Source organism: Canis lupus, chromosome 2, assembly GCF_003254725.2.
Source record: "Canis lupus dingo isolate Sandy chromosome 2, ASM325472v2, whole genome shotgun sequence".
NCBI lineage: Eukaryota > Metazoa > Chordata > Mammalia > Carnivora > Canidae > Canis > Canis lupus.
This window is the reverse complement of record NC_064244.1, coordinates 24,199,326-24,211,459: the sequence shown is the minus strand read 5'-3', so window position 1 is coordinate 24,211,459 and position 12,134 is coordinate 24,199,326. Positions and strand designations below refer to the sequence as shown.

Here is a 12,134-nt window from a genome sequence, read left to right as displayed (position 1 = left end):
AAAATTACATGTGAATGATTCAAAAACTCATTTCAGATCTTGCTAAAAGGAATCCTTATTAAAGTCCAGTTCTCAAACATATCAGAATAATCATTCCAAGCCCATTTCCCTTCCTCTGTGGGAGGTCCCATGTACTGGTTCATCAATGTTTCTTCCAGGGGGCCACTCCACATTCTAATCTTATCCCACGGCAGGGTTTATCTCTTTGAATTTTTCTTTGGTGTTTTATTCCTTTAATTCTAGATTAACTCTGTACATCTTAGGGAAGGAGACAGACGTTCTTCCTTTAAGCACTGTGAGTTATATAAAATCTTTGTTTTTAAGAGATATGTGTAGAGGGAAGCCTGGGTGGCTCAGTGGTTGAGCACCTGCCTTTGGCCCAGGGCATGATCCCGGAGTCCCAGGATCGAGTCCCACATCAGGCTCCCTGTATGGAGCCTGCTTCCCCCTCTGCCTCTGTCTCTGCCGCTCTCTCTCTCTCTCTCTCTCTCTCTCTGTCTCTAATGAATAAATAAATAAAATCTTTTTTTAAAAAAGAGAGATATGTGTAGAGGGGGAATGAATGTATGTGTATACATACATATAGTTTTACCTCTCCATCTGTTCTCCTCAGAAGCCACAACATGAGAAATAAACATGTCCAAGTTCTCTCTAAATAATTAGCAAAATAAAAAATGTTTATGTAGGAGAGATTCTACATGCCTATGAAAAGATTTTTAGACATTATTTTCTTCAGATTCTGCCCACAACAAGGTAGTTACTTAGTTGGTTAACAGATACTATCCATGTGACCTCTAGGTCCTTCCTTCTTAGGGGTCAGCGTGGTGACTATGATAATATAATTTCTGAAAACTAATGTTTTAAGAATGCCTATTATTTATTTGAAACATTTTTTTCCTTTTTCCTTGGGCCTCTTTGGGTCCATTGAAACAGAAATATATATGACAAGTACCCTGAAGGAATGATTATCGAGTGGGAATATTTTTCACATAAGAAATACAGCAAAGAACCTAAAAGAATGGAGTTTTAACACTTCAAAAATACCATCTTAATGGCCAATTAGTCAAAGTTTTTATTTGAATTATTCCCTTTTGATCAATAACATATACACAAGAAAATATCTGTTTTAAAGAATTCCCTCCATGATCAAAACAATATATAATTGCTACTTCATTTGACTTACTTTGTCACAGAGCTAATATTTGGCTTTTCAACCTGCAATAAATATCTTCCTCTCTATTCTCTTCTGATTGTGCCATAATTAACACCAGAGAAGCACAAGTTTAACTATATATGACAGATATTTATTTAAAATACCTTCTGCTGCATATATTAACATTTTTCTTTCTACATTCTAAAGTAGCCTTGAGTTCAGCACTAAAATCAGATTCATATTTCTATTATGTTAATAGCCCCATGCTACAGCAGAGTATATCATTTCAGAGAAAGTCAGTGAGCTGCATCACAATAATTGTGTGTTTACTCCATTGAGCAATTTAAGTTGAAAAAAAATATGCTATGGAAATATGGCACCCTCAACCTCCTCTACCATCACCAAGGACAAACATGGTAGTCGTATCCATACTTACTAGCAATAACCCATTAGGTGCCCAATAGCCAGTTTCTTACCAATTTCTGAGAAAATGGAAATCCTCATTGTTTAAGATTCCTTACCCTAACATCATAGAGTCAATAATTTAAGTATATCTATTGTCAAAAAGACCTTCCCTGTGAAGATAATCTGTAAGCAAGATGATGATGGGGTGTGGTTCACCAAATTCTGGAAATTCAGACTTGTGAGACATTTGCACATGTGGCAATGGAATTATTGGGATAAAGAGAAGCAAGTGTTATTTTCATATTAGGATATGAGTTTTAAAATGTACCTCTTTCTAGGGAAGAGATTTAGGTGGAACACATCAACAATATCTACAAATTGAAAGACTTTCTGGATGGAAAGTGTGGTAGATACCATGATAGTTGTGTACATGAGGCAACCGGGTCTCAGAAAGTTCCAATAGACACAGAGCTTGTAGCTAATTGCATTTGCATTGGAACCCAGTGTCCTGGCCCCCGTAGGATCCACTTTTCTCTATTGTACCACATGAATGACCCACCTCTGGTAAATTAGTAAGGGAAAGCTGTAAATGTTGAATTATAGTCTGCATCCCATAGGAATTCACCATAACCCCTCAAAATGTGCTGTATTGTCCCAGAATCCCAGGCAGAGATATTCAGCAGAAGATAACATATTTATTCATTGAAGACTGGGACTAGAACCCCACCTGATCTTCCTAGATCCCAGGCCAGTGCAATTTTCCCAGCACCATACTTCCTCCCTGACCATCACAGAAAGAATAATACATCTTGTGGGCATTGCCTTTGACCTTTCATTTTCCTCAAAGCAGGGGAGAAACATCCAGATTAGCCCTGGCTCTTGTAACAGGTGGTTAGAGAAGAACTTGGGAGCCTTCAACTCAAAAGTTAGAGAACCCAAGGCTTTCCAGACTCTGATATGTCATTGCTTCACTACCTCAACCCAGGGAACGCCTGGCAAATATAACTGGGAAACATGCTCTTCCTCATTGGGTTGTGATCACAATGGCTATATGAAAAATCTGATTTCACCTTTAAATTTATCACTGAGTCTCAAATGAGTTGAACTTGCCATGAGATCTCTGAATAGAAAACTCTGGCCCATTTTGGTCCCTTACATCAGAAACCTCTTTATTGCAGCTACACTAAATTCCACACCCTGAATAGAGAGGGTAAGTAAAATTTCTGAGGTCTTAAAAATAAGCATCATATTTACAAAGTTCAATAATAGAAATTGTACTTCTTTAAAAAAACAAGAAAAGAAAAATCATAAGGTTATTATGTGTGGTCTGTCCTCTGGATCAATTTATGAATAGTTCATCAAAAAGAGAATCTGGAGAAATACTCAGTTTAATTAAGGGCACTGACATGGGTAGAGTGGAATATGTTTTAAATATTGTAAAAAATGTTGCCATCATTGTCATGGTACATAGAATAAAATGCCCACTATACTGTTTTCTTTCGTTTATGCAAATTATTGCAACTGGAGGAGCATCATTACACTCTTGATTACTGAAGGGCCCAGGCTTCTATAAATCCATGGATCCTCTTGGCTTCTGTGTCTGAAGTTCATTGCAAGTATCCTCTACTCCAAGCCTATAGTTAATCTCACCACTGAAGACTTCTTGCATTAAAGAATTCCTATGTGAATGCATGTATTCACTCACTCATCCATCCATTCATTCATTTATAAGTGAGTGGTAAATGGTCATGTTGTGGTACAATAATAGAGTGTGGAATTGTAGAATAATTTGTGCAATATCTACTGGAAGATCATAAATGCCATAAATGAGATCAGTTCCAGATTCTCTACTTGAGACATTAATAGAAAAGAAACATTTTAGAGAAATACCCATCTAGAGGCCAATTCTCATTGCATCTAACTCATGTTGGAGGGTATCCATTGCTATTAGGATACATAAGGTTCTGGAAGTAGGTGCTCACTAAGAAGTTGCTATTAGGAGTATACGGTGAAAATAGGTGCCTGATTACAGCATCTGCCTCAGAGCAAGTCAGGACCTACTGGCAAAGGACAAAATTCCCTATGCTTTCTGGACCAAATTCTTTCTTTAAGCATAGAATTCTCTTTAAGGCCTGAAGAGCTGGTTCATGTGTGGATGGAAAGATTCTCTTTGGTTCTTGGTTTTACTCCTGGAGAAATCCAAAAGAGACCTTGTAATACCAGACTCTGGCTTTATGATCATGAGAAAACAGACTAAGATAAATCCTAGATATATGTGCAGTTGCTCTGGATTGTGTGATTAGCACAGACATTATGAAATTCTTTCTAAGCAATTGAATAGCCTATGCATTTTGAGTGTTTTTAATAGCTAGTACTATTGTCAGCTTGTGGCATAGGCATACTGTGGAATATTTTCTGGTCTGGGCTGTACCACAAACTTACCATACCTCTTGAGATTCCCCTCTTTGGGTATTGAAATAGTGGTCACAATTTATAGGACTTGTGTCTTTTTGAAAATGTTCCTACCTTTTAAGAAACTAAATATAAAATGAACATTTAGAGAGTTTTATAAATGTTAGAGATCATTATTTCCACAAAGCATTGATGCAAATGATAAGTTCACTCTTTTTCTTTTTACCACTTTCCCTTCAACTTTGTTCAAACAATGTTTATGGCAAATGGATTTTAATCGCCCTGATATATGTATATATAAAAAAATCATTGAAAAATATTATTGCAATGATGAAAGGGCTCTAGGCAGTCCCCAGTAAACATTTGATAATGTTTTTTTTTTCTTGTACAGTTTCTCATAGTTACCAAATTAAAATATGAATTTATTTTACTTCGGCAACTGATTTTTCCAAGAGTCAGCTTCCAATTATGAGGACTTCCCCTGTTGTCTAGACCAAGCAAATGAGATTCCTAGGGACAGTCAATGAGAGTGAGACTTTCAATGAGAGGGGATGGAGTCAACATGGCCAGGTTCATCTGTCACTACCTGTCCTGTGTGTGTTGTCCTCTATTCCACAGGAATAGCTTCCATTCCTGGAAAGGGTCCCACCTTCCTGTCTTTGTGCACCTTCTCCTTGCTACTGGGAATATCTTCTTCTGATACTGTCTGTTAAAAGCTTGTTCATCGTTCGTTCAAGCCCTATTTCAAATGTCATCTCTTCCAAAAAGCCTTTCAAGATCCCTTAACTAATCACTGCTTCTCCTGTACTGAGAGCATGTTGCTTTCGCCCCCTTTTTAACACTACTTTTTGTCATGTCTTTTTTATTTTACTTTTTATTTTATTTTATTTTATTTACGCCGTTATGTATAACTGTCTCTCCAATAAGATATTAAACATGTTGAGAGTGAAAATTTCATTGTATCTTAGTGCCCTAAGATACAATCTTAGTGCCCTAACAGTATTTTGACCATAGTAGATATTCAATAAATTCTTGGCTTCAAAAAAAAAAAAAAAAATTCTTGGCTTCAATCATTTTTGCAATTCTATGAAGATATCATTGCCTTTCTCACCTTTGTTCCTACTGTTGGTTCCCTTTGGCTGGGATACTTTCTCCCACATCCTACCCCTTTTGCTACCCAAATCTTTTACTCATACATCAGAACTTCCCCAGTTGTCATGCCCCTGTAGTAAGCCTTCTTCCATTATCCCCTTCCTCTCCACCTACAGCCAGGAGAGATTTGGGTCTGTCCTGCACACTTCCATAGAAATCTCTTTCTTCCTGTATCATGGCAAGGATCACATGATTATATAGTGGCTTATTTACATGGTGGTCTTAACAGTTCTATGGGTTCCTTGAGGACAGGAATCATTTCTTGTATCTCTGAATTTCTAAGACTAGTATAATAGGCACTCAATAAATATTTGACAAACGAATGAATGAATGGATGTCAGAATGCAATTTGGTGGATAAATCAATGCATCTTGCTATCATTCTTGTATTATTTACTAAACTATGAAACAGAGAAACAAAGAAATTTAATTGCCTAAACATATACAAAATCTTTGGCTTCACTTTCCTTCTACTTTCACTATTCATTGCATAAGTCTGTTGGCCCAATTATGGCAATGGATGGCTCCACCCCTCAGCCCTCTTCTTTTTCTTCTGCACTCTACCCACTGCCACCCAGTCCCATCTACTTAGCTATGAGAAGCAAAGACATTCTGACTGGTGATAAGTCAGAATGACTTACATGAGTATGATGTACCTTCTTTAGGGAAAAAGAAAAGTTTCAGAATCTCTCTGCATAGAATATAAACTACGCCACTGAGAATTTGTGGTACACCAGTCATAGTCATGCCTTACTGGACATTCCAGTAAGAAAAATCTGAAATTTCACCAACTTTCCATAGTCTTACCTGATCAACAATAATATTTTTATTTAGGAGGCACCATGCGTTCATGAAAAAAAAATGATAGACCTTGTGTACAGATAGACCAAGATTTAAATAGGTAACTCCACTTCTAGAGTGACCTTAGACAAGTGACTTAGTCTCAGTTTCCTCGTCTGTAAAAGTGGCAGTAATACAGCACTTTGTCATGTTGTTCCTAGGAAGTAAACTTCCTAATATATGCTTCACATAAACTTCATAATAATATGCTTAACTTGGCAGTGTCTAGAAACACACTAAGAATTCTTTTCCTTCTTTCCGCAGGTGAAATGCAAAAGAGATTTTAAACAAATTTCTCTTTATCTCAGTTAGCTCTCCCACATCCCTTACCCCTACCCCCATTATCATTTTCGGATAAAAGCGGGTTAAAACAGATATCAAAACTCAACTCAGAATCCCTCAGGCTGTAGTAGGTCTCCCTCCTTGTTCTCCCGAGGCATTCTATGTTATCTGCTATCATAATTTTTCATGCTGTTTGTTTTAATAAGCTTTCAAACGAGATCATAAACCCCTTGAGAGGAAGGACACTGCTTTTATTTCTGATTCTGAGTGCCTAATAAAGACCTGACAGTAGGTGGTCAGCAAATGATTGATTCTTCATTCATTTATTCAGTAGTCAACCAAGACCATCCTGGAATAAGAAAAGACAACAGGAAGCCTGCTAGACACAGATGGAAGAGCGGAAAGAAGGGATTCCTCTTGCCTTGGCAAGGATATTTACAAGCCCCGAGATTGTTGATTTTCCTATTTATCATCTGAGGCAAGTTTCTCTCCTTCACCAGTATTGCCCAGTTATTTTGTCATTATAGTGTTGGAGCAAGAGGGACTTCAGACAGGTCACACCGTCCATACCACTCTATCAATCTTTTCTCCAACAAAGTCCCAAAGTCAAACTCAGATTACCTTAAAATGGACACTACTGAGCGGATGGAGAGTGTGGCATGGTTGCCTGCTTTAAATAATGATGTCACAGCCAGACTGAGGATGTCTTTCTAGCGCAGAAACAACTAGAGAGAGAAAGTGTTTATTGAAATGCAAATGAATCCTTTGTGCATTTTCTTTAGCTCTTTTGAAAAGGAAAATCTGTTAGAAGATAGCATTTGTGTTGTCCCCCTCCCCCTATGCTTATCTCTACAGTGTTAGAGGGCACTCATAATATGAAAATATGTGAGAATCTTGGAGAAGAAATGCTTATTTTAAAAATGCAGACTTCCTCTAAAAATAGCAAAGGGAAGAGTAAAAGTTCCCAGAAGAGTAAATTAACATTGGCTCAAAATCATCCTTTTTCCCAGTGGGTCCAGCAGGGGTGCAGGTGGAGGCCCGCCCTCTCTGCTTAGACCCCGGAAGCCAGGGAAGGGGTGCGTGTTGAGATCCCCAGACCCCCAGCAGGCCTGTCACTCCACGTGGATTGCCTCTCAGCCAGCCCCGCTGCCGCTCCCCCTCTCAAAGAACAAGGACATTCCTCATCTGCATCCGCAGTAAACAGCAGTTGTGAGAATTGGAGCCGCCACAGCCCTCTGAGTCTGCAGATTAGGAAATTCTCTCTTGAAATGTAAAATATTAAAAAATGTTTTAACCATCACAGGGCTTCCTTCACTGTAATGCTGAACAGCACAGGACATATGAGCCTTTCAGCATCTCACTTGCGTGGGCCCTTTGCAGGGTCAGATTACTGACAGTTATGTCATTCTTATAAATGCAAATTTGTGCAAAGTCGGACCACAGAGATTTAAATCTTTCCTTGGTTTCTACCGGATAATTTTGTCCAGGGCTCTCGTTTATTAATCATGCATCTTACGGAACAACATAGGTATTGAACCCTGTGGAGTCCCTATTCTAGAGAGAAGAGCACCGGGAGCTCCTATAAACATACCCAACCTTCTCCTAGACCTGAAATTGAACTTCTGTATCTACCTTTTTGTCTTAATGTAGCTTCTGAACAATCTAAGTTGCATCCGTCTTAAGGGACAACTTCCTAGTCTCCATTTGCATTTTGAACATTTGACACAGTGACAATTTAATGGGTTACAAGTAGTAGACTCCTATAGTCCAGAGTCAGAAATAATCTCTTTCTCCCCTGTCTTCCAAATGATCACTTCTTGTGCATTGGCAGCCCTGAGGTAAAAAATGCAGAAATGTGGACACCTTCCAGTCTCTGCCCTGCAATCCCAAGCCTTGCTTTTGTTTTCTACCAGGTGACAAAAGAGGTTTACCCATGGCCGAAAATGCGATGCCACAATTTAGGCTTGCTTTACAAAAGCACGTCTCCTCTCTCCTACCCCATGATAAATAGAATCCGTACTGCCTGACACTTGTGAACAATGGGTGAAATGGATATTAGAAAAATCTCATTTATCTTCTGCTTTATTTCTTGATAGGGGTCCTTGTCACTAGGGCTATTGTGTGACCGGCTCTGGAAAGGGCATCTCATTAGTTTTTCTTATCAAGATAGCAAGGTCCTTTTAAACAGCAAAGCACTTACATTTTAGATTCAATTAGGAAACGGCATTGTGTGTGTGTGTGTGTGTGTGTGTGTGTGCACTTCGGAGCATCTGCTTGGAGACAGAGCAGGGTCAGCTGGAGTCTTACGGATTCAGTGTTCACTGCGGTTGGAGGCAGGAGCCTGTCACCAGGTGCCACACTCCAGGACCTAGGGCCCACCTGCAGTAAGAAGTCTGCTCAACTCGTCCTCACCTGGTCCCTCGGTTTCTTAAGAGGTAGCGCCAACCTGAGCAAGGTAGGGGACACCGAAGCCACCTGCCTATCAAGGGATATTTGTAGATTGCTGAGTTGCTTTATTTCAAAACCGCAAAAGCCCTTTTCTTGGCCCCACAAGCTGCCGGGGTCCCCCTCTGTTTGCTCGGCCCTCGTGCAGCGGGCTCTTGTGACAAATGTGCCTTGGAATATGTCGCTGTTGCCACCTGGAAAACTGGGAATGTCAACAAATCAGCAAGGATTTTGAATGTGTCCGATGGAATTCAACTTTTTCACATCATCTCAAAAATCCTAGTGACAGGCAGATGAAATGGGACAACAGTGCTTCACGGCGAAGTTCAGTCAACGTAGCCCATCTGCTAAGAAGGAGCTCCTCTCCTCCTCCTCCTCCTGCAGCTGTGGAAACAAAGCAAAAAGGAAAATACCCCAAATACCCCGCCAGGGCTGCGAATGACCTCCCCGGGATGCTGGCCTCTTTCAAAAGCACAGTGATTCTCTCGGAGCAGTAGGATGCCATGTAGCTGACTTGTTAAGTGGGGATGGGATGTCATTGGCTTGCAAGATTGAATCCCCTCTTGCAGGATGCTGCTGTAGTGACGGCTACGTCTGGGTGTTAAGTATCATGGGTGAGCTGGAGGCGGCCTTGCCACTCTGGGTCATCGCCAAGCTCACTCCTTCTGTGTTACTCTGTCTACCAGCACCTACTCCCTCCATTCACCTTCCTTGCGGTTCACTTTTCTAGGTTCTTCTTCCTAGCAACAATCCCCTCTTGTGTGTGTGTTTTTTTAAGATTTTATTTATTTATTCATGAGAGACACAGAGAGAGAGGCAGAGACACAGGCAGAGGGAGAAGCAGGCTCCCTGCAGGGAGCCCGATACAGGACTCGATCCTGGGACCCCAGGATCACGCCCTGGGCCATAGCAGACGCTCAACCCCTGAGCCACCCAGGTGACCCGAATCCCCTTTCGTTGAGCAGATGTTTCAGGCAAAAGCTCCCTTTACTCTACTCTCTGCAGAATACAGTCACCACTCACGATCCACACTCACCATAATCGTGATTAAGAAATGACTTGCTTATTCACTGCGTATCTCCTGTGTCTTGCAGATGCCTGGCCCACAACAGGCACTCAGCACATTTCTTTCTAAGTGGGAGAAAGGCTTAATGGAAAATAATATAAAAAATTTTAAAAAATAATGAAATAAAACTTGCTTTCCCTTACTGGGGGAGCTCCAATCTGAGAGGCCAAAAGAATGAATGCCATGCAGCACAGTAACTGAGGCCTGTTTCTGGCTTTGGGCCTTGCTGGCTGGGACTGATGTCCACACACCAGCTTCCCAGAGTCTGTTTACTCTCATGTGTGTGTGATGGGGGGGGGGGGAGGGAGTGTGCACTCAGATCTCTCCAGATGTTCCACTCCTAGTCCCTTGGGGTGGGATCCTGGGGTGCTTGACCTCTTATTCCCTTTTGAATGTGCAAATTCCCCGATGAGGAATTGGCTAATAATATAGTAAGGCTTGTGTTGGCCCTGTTTTTTCCTATGAGATGCGGTATCTGAGGCCCCCTAAGTGTTCTGAGCACCTAGAAAGAATAGGGGTATTGACGGGGGACAGAGAGGGAGGGAGAACCGACCAAAGCCGGTGGGTTCAAAGGACAGGAAATGTCAGGAAGCAGGGTCAGCCAGAAAATCTTCCAGCAAAGAGACCACATAGCCAGGCCCTGAGGGAGACTTAGGGTTTCAACTGGAGGTGAAATGGGGCGAGAAGGGGGGCAAGGGGCCAAGGCCGGGCTGTGAGGAGGGCCAGTTGTCCGACCTAGAAATGGGGGCTGAATCCAAGAGGGACAGGAGAGGCAGGCGCTGTCTGTGGTCCTGATTGCACAGTCAGAGACGTCACAGGGCAGGGGGCCCGCCTGTGTCATTCAGGCCACTGGGCTCACAGGCTGCCCCCTGGCCTCCACCTCCCGCACCTGCCGTGGCCCAGCGGACCCAGCGGTGCCACCCGAGGCCCACGCACAGCTCCTGGCAAGCAGGTGCCACGCAAACGCCACATAAGGATGCGGCACCTCGATGGCACCTGTTTCTAGTCAGAACATCCTGGTTCAATATTTTATCACAGCTCATCATAAATATTCCATGAAACAAAACTCAGGAAGTAATACTGGATTTGGATAATTTTTCTAGTCTCGGAAGGCGCGGCAGCAGCGATCTTCATTTTCAAAGCATCTAATCCATTTCTTAATTATGCATGAAGATGGATGTGACTGCTCCAGTGTTTACCACTAGCCCGTGTTGTAGCGTGGGGGAGATGGGGTACAGAGCGAGGGGCTGGGGAAGGGGCCGAGGGACATGGCACCAGAACCCAGCTCTCTTCGTGCGGGTGGCAGGTGGCAGCTCCGTGTTTTATGGGAAAATTGGGGGATTGGCATCAATTCCACGTGGCCTTCATCTGCATGGAGCTATTCATTTTCATCGTTTCTAGAAACATCCTCTGCTTTTATTTGTGGGTGTTTCCCCACTGGCCAAAGGGGGAAATTGTGAAGTAGGTGAATCCTTGCTTTGATTGGTTCTCCCTCCCTCTCTGTACCCCGTCAATACCCCTATTCTTTCTAGGTGCTCAGAACACTTAGGGGGCCTCAGATGCCACGTCTCATAGGAAAAAACAGGGCCAACACAAGCCTTACTATATTATTAGCCAATTCCTCATCGGGGAATTTTCACATTCAAAGGGGGAATAAGAGGTCAAGCGCCTCAGGATCCCACCCCAAGGGACTAGGACTGGAACATCTGGAAAGGTCTGAGTGCACACACACTCCCCACCACACACATACACACACACACACACACACACACACACAGGAGAGTAAACTGAGACTCCAGGAAGCTGGTGTGTGGATGTCAGTCCCAGCCAGCAAGGCCCAAAGCCAGAAGCAGGCCTCAGTTACTGTCCTGCATGGCATTCATTCTCCTGGCCTCTCAGATTGGAGCTCCCCCAATAAGGGGGTGGGTGCATCCCACCCCAGATCCCACCCCATTTGTGAGATATGCGCATCATCACTGCCTTTACCTAAAAGCTGCTTTCAGTTTGATCTCAACTCTTCCGCATGTTTTTGACAAATTAAGAACTATTTGTAATTGCGAACTTAAATGTGGGTAAAATGTTGCCACCAATTCCGAACCCACGTTTCTAGAGCCAAAGCGTAGCTCTTGCATGGTGAGGATGACCTGCCAATAAATGACGACGGCAGATCATTAAGACCACCATTTGGACACTGCCCTACATTTTGCCCAGTGCCTCCATAAACAGCACTTCTCAGATTTTTCCTTCCTGATACCCTGGATGTGGATCCCCTAGGGCATGAGGCACAGCTCCAAAAGGCAGGCAGGCATAAAGTATTTTAAGCATCTTGCTTTATTTTAAAATTTCACTGAATGCTGTTATCTCCCATGATAAGCCTACT

General features: G+C 42.2%; 1 protein-coding gene and 1 long non-coding RNA gene across 7 annotated transcripts in view; one reads left to right on the top strand and one right to left on the bottom strand.

Annotated features, from left to right (window-relative positions):
- Positions 1 to 12,134, top strand: part of CELF2 (CUGBP Elav-like family member 2) — an 815,728-nt gene that overhangs the window by 159,039 nt on the left and 644,555 nt on the right. The window lies entirely within an intron of this gene.
- The window catches only part of LOC112658993 (uncharacterized), a 33,704-nt gene continuing 28,305 nt past the window's right edge, over positions 6,736 to 12,134 (bottom strand). For 4 of the 6 annotated variants that reach the window (XR_004813466.2, XR_003136082.3, XR_004813469.2 and 1 more), the window contains 2 exons: positions 9,725 to 9,835; positions 6,737 to 9,072 (listed from right to left, as the gene is read on the bottom strand). This is a non-coding gene — a long non-coding RNA (uncharacterized LOC112658993). Of the gene's footprint in view, positions 9,073 to 9,724; positions 9,836 to 12,134 lie in introns of all 6 variants that reach the window. The other 2 variants (XR_004813468.2, XR_004813467.2) reach the window with 2 other exon arrangements.